Genomic DNA, 5,530 nt, shown 5'->3' with positions numbered 1-5,530 from the left:
GGCATGTGTATATTGCGGGCGATCCAAAGTCAGATTATTTCTGCAGAAACTGGGGACAGTACGATCACTTATATAGTATCATACTACGTGGTTAGAAGGGAATAGGGCAAACGGAGGGTGAGGGTGATAGATATGTAGGGAAAACAGTTGCATTTAATTTCCCCAATATAAACCATCTGAATTTATCACACCAAACTTTGGGAGGCAATCGATTTTTAGAGAGTCGAAATGGGGGGGGGGGTCGATTTTTGGAAATGTTACCACCCCGGGTGCTCATTATTATTGCACAGTCCCTTATTCATCTATTGTGTTCGATTTGAGCGCTGACATATTGGAACTGGGGGATGGCACTAAATTCACGGTTATTCTTTTAGCAATCAAACCTATGACAAATCCCGTTGGTTTCTGCAAAGTGACGAAATTCACATTAGAAAGTAGAAATGCCCTCTAGCAAGGTCATTGGATACCGGAAACTACTATGATCCCATCAGACAGCAGTGATTTGTTTTTCAAAGAAAGTCGACTAATTTGATATGGGAATGACTTTTTTGTTATAGTAATGTCGACATTACGACTTGCTGTCAATAATAAAAGTAAATGCGTGACAGTCATCAGATAATGCAAGTAGTACTTGAAGTCATGAAAATCTTTGACACCTCACCTGACCTTCCATTGTAGCGCCATATAAGTCGTGTGTTCGTATTCGTGTCCTCGTGTGAAAAAATATCAATCCTCACTTTGTAGATCGCAAACCCAGGACCGGATTTACCATTGGGCCAGATGGGCCCCCAAAATTGCCCTGTGCATTTCCCTTTTTACATTTTTTTGGCCAAATTAAGGTAAAATTGCACAATTTTGGGCGCTTCGCGCGCACTGACCCTTCATTTTAACTTCATTTGGGCTAAATTAGTCAGAAATTAATGTTAGAATTAGTCAGCTCATATCAAATCAGAACAGAAAATAATACTCGCCCCTTCTAAATTTTGATGTATTCGACGCCACTATCTATCTTACACGTAAACGAAATCTTGCCTAGAGCCTACATGGGTGAACATGCCTTCCTCACAGTGAGTTTGGGGCCTCCAAATTTTGGCCTGGCCCAGGGCCCCCAAGAGGTACATCCTGCGCAAACCAACGATATTCGCGTTGCTAATATAAAAATGTGAATGTAATGTTACCCCCTGGCCCATACATAGCATGACAGACTCAGTATTTTATTTTATATCACACATACATAAATTCTAGACATTACGTTCATTGGCTGATTTTCATTTGTCATTTTTTCTATCAGCCTCTCCGTGTGCCGTGTGATACCATAGTGTTGCGCCGTGTGGCAGACCGTGTGCTAACTCTTGGACTCACCGATTTAGTCAAGAATGTCACGGCAAAACATGGCGATATAATGTTGATGAAAATATTGTAGTTCCTACCTTAAATAGTATTTCCAAGTTATATAATTTATGTATGAGTGACATAAAACAAATATTAAAGCCATAATATGTGATTTGCTCCACAGTGGTGTACTAAAATGCCATGTTGCCAGAAACCAGTGGGCAAACAGATCATTTCATGTCCCTCATGTTTCAGCTGCAAACATTTGGAACAATCTGCCATTTTAATAATAATAGTAGGGTTGCCACAATGCTAGGCTATTACAGGGTGTATCAAAATGATTGGTACCGAAGACTTCTCATTTTTTGCCGATTTTTTTATCTACTTTTTGCGCCAGTTTGGGGTTAATTGTTTAAATATTTGTAATTATAGTAGTTTTATCTTCTTTAAGAATTTTAGATCATAAAGATAGCATATTCGATTCAGAAGTTACATGATTCTACACTTTTCATCGTAACGCTGGATCAGTAGCGCACCATTTTCAAAGCTCTATTTTACTGCAAATACCTTGTGAGGATGATATGTTGAAAGTCATGGAAATGTTTAATATTTTCCTTGCCTATTTCTTCATTCATAATTATATATTAATGTAATAATCAATATTTATTGCTTGAGAGTAATATTATTGACTTGAATAATTTAGGTGGGGTGACAGAAGTTTGTGTATCAACACCATCCAGGGCGGTAATTTAAATTGTATTTTTGAGATTACTAAGTAGATGGTGTGGCAGAATGGCCATAGACTGTAGACAGTGTAGGTTAGTTTGGACCTGGTAAAAGTTATTGGAATGGGTCCACTATATTCCACACTTCAGTGTGCATTCATAGTTAAGAATCACTGGTCGACACGAAGCTATGAAGAAGTGCAGAGAAGATTTAGGAGACAGTTTCTAAGAGCAAGGCGTATCCCATGCAAACATGCTATAACTTGCAATGCTTCAATATTTGATATGGGCAGTTGCAGAATGGACCCACTTAAAAATTCTTTCACGATAGGGCTTCACCTCACACTGCCAGAGTCGGAAGGCAGCGTTAAGCAATTTTATGTTATGTATACTGAGGTGAGATATTGAAGAATATGTATGCAATAAATGGTTCAAGCAGTGAACCTATTCATCTTGTGTTGTGTAACTCAAACCATGATTACGTCGATCTTCGTTTAAATGACAATAGCTCCCAGATGCATCAACCTATTAACTTCAGATTAATAGATCAATAAGTTAACATATGCCCCTTTCTATTTATAGTACAACAACTATATTAATTAGCAATTTTATAATTTTTATATATTTTTGAAAATGTCACATAGCCCGGTACCAATCATTTTGATACACCCTGTATGTGTACCCCTGCCTACATACACTAATGTATGGTGGAAATGTAACAGAATCTGCAGCAGTTGGGAAACTAGAGGGCATTTTGAATTCCATATATTTTGTCTCCTTGTAACTTCTGTGCAAACCCGACTACCTAATTAGATAGAAAATATTTTGCTCGTAATGAAGGTCAATATAGCATTTTTGTACGGTCACGCATGAAAAAGTTACGCAGAAAATCATTTTTTGTCATCAAATAAAACTATTTTCCCAAAGATGTACAATTATTCATTTTTACAATCTGGACCCTCAGAGCAAAATCATGTGCAAAAATATTACAATTTGGTTGTGCGGTTTAGGAAATACAGGCCTTTGAAGGTCATAATTGGCACAAAATAGCGCCCTCAATGGTGAAAATCACACATATTTACCTTAAAAGTGTTATTTTTATGATTTCAGGCATTTTTAAAATGTTGTAGAGAAGAAAATATAGCAAATATGACCCTGGATTTTTAATATTTGCATAAAAGAACACTAAATAAACAAAAAATAATACATCTCATGCCTTTTTTAGTTTTATTCCCACAATTATCGCTCCCGTTAATATGCAAATTTAGGACAAAATCAGGATTTTCCTCAAAATGGCCAATTTTGTGAATCTTTAGAAGGCCGTATCGTCACAGCGGATTGTCCGATTCAGGCGATTCAAAAAGTTTTGAAAATCATTTTGCAGAAGGAACAATCTTGATAGAAAAAGTAATTCCAGGGGTGGGTTTGAAATGTTCATGTTGCCACCCTAATAATAGTAATAAAAATAATAATAGCGTGATGATAATAACAGTAACAACAATGATATGCCTAATTTTTGTAATTTATTTGCACTTAAAGAGGCTATAAAGAATCAATGTGATAAATTCTACCTGAACACAGTAGTGGAAGTACTATTTGTTTTTATTTCGCTACGGGACCAGCAAGGAAATGGATATGTAAGCAGGGGCTATTTTAGGATAGAAAAGTCATTATTGCACGCCGGCAAATGGAAAGTTTAAGAACAGACTTCGCATACGAAACTTATTCTATGGGACACATTGTACAGGTTTCCAGTTCAATGGTTTAGAGAAAGTAGTCAAATGGCCATTCACACTCATCTACACGCAGCACAGTATTGCTCACTGTGCAGCCTTTCCGTCCAAGAACAGAACTACCAGAGCGTAAGCAGCTATATTTAAAGACGATAGACTTCATCCCAACCCTGCCTCATTAGATGCAATGATAATGAGTTCAAATCAATCAAAGGACGAACTTTACTGTTCATATTCACAAATATTTCAAACATTTTTATGTAATTGACACCACAACCTTACTACTAAATGCGTATACTTTTGAATTGACACCAAAAAGCTTTGTGAATTGAATTGACACCAAAATCTAAAGGCGGAAACCATTTTATACTGTGGAAATGTGGCATACCAACATAGTATTATATTAAAGACGACGGTTTAGAATTGTCAAAAGATTTGCTTCCTGTAAAGAGTGGGTACCCTTAATCACCAAAACCCTAAAGTTTACATGAGAAGAAATTTTATTATGTGGAAAAGAAGAGTGTCAATTTGCCATAGTTAAACTATAGTGCGCCCAAATGGTATAAATAATTTTTTTTCTTACGTTTTACGAAAAAGAAGTGGGCCAAAAACCGTTTTGGGGGATTTTGGGCCAAAAATGAGTATTTTGGCCCAAATTTGACCTCACAGATGAATTTATCAAGTCATTGCCATTCTAAATATGTATACTTTTTTGTACTATAGATCAACAACTTAGCAGTTATGAGGCCCGAAAGTTTCCATAATCTGGGTTAAGACCAACCTTAAACTAAACAACATACGAAATCCCGGCTGGAGCACAACCTAACTGAAAAAAGAAAAAATGCAAGGAAATGCTCCAGCATGGGATTCGAACCCACGAACTTCCGTTTACTAGTCAGATACCTTATCCGTTTATCAGTGGAAGCTGGTAGCCTAATGGATACGGCAACTGTTTTCAGTTGGGTTGTGCGCTGGCCGGGATTTCGTTTATATGTTGTCTTGTTTAATTGTAACACTCTTGAGCTCATTGTGAGATCACAAATATATAAGCCCCTTTTTAAACAAAACACGAATAACAATGAATACACTCTGTTCAGGTTCGGGGTGATAGGCCCGTAGCCAGCCGGGGTAGCCAGTACCTCGGAAAATAGTTTACAGTATTTCCCTTCTAAAACATGTCTTGTGTCTATAAACACAAGGCGTATAGGGAATGTATCGTACATCGATATCCTTCTAAACAGAAAGGTATTGGCTCCCGAGATTGGCTCACTATAAACAGGCGAGTATAGATTTAGTATGGTATTACCGCTTTACCGGAAGTGGTACATATAGCAAAGTGCTTTTCAGTCACGACCTTGGTATACGACAACATAGTCATTTAACACTTTAGAAAAAACTTCATCAAAGTGGTTATAAATCAGACAATCATGAAGTTCTTATAGCCATTTACATGAAAATTTAAGAATATCCCAGCAAACACAAAACGTTTTCGACGTCATTCGCAAAAGGTTAATAAAGGTTGTCAGAAAACGTTTAAATGTCGGGTTATATAAAGAGTACATTAATGGTATAAAACGTTTTCATAACATTAAATAACATTTGTTGGTAATTACTGCACAGCAAACACAAATGTTTTACAGAAAACATTTAAATGTTGGGTTATATAAAGGGTATAAAAACGTTTTAATAGCATTCCAAAAACATTTTTGAAAACTTGGTACAAATCATTCTAAACAGAAT

The sequence above is a fragment of the Amphiura filiformis genome, chromosome 1, assembly GCF_039555335.1.
Source record: "Amphiura filiformis chromosome 1, Afil_fr2py, whole genome shotgun sequence".
Taxonomy (NCBI): Eukaryota; Metazoa; Echinodermata; class Ophiuroidea; order Amphilepidida; family Amphiuridae; genus Amphiura; species Amphiura filiformis.
This window is presented reverse-complemented; position numbering follows the sequence as displayed.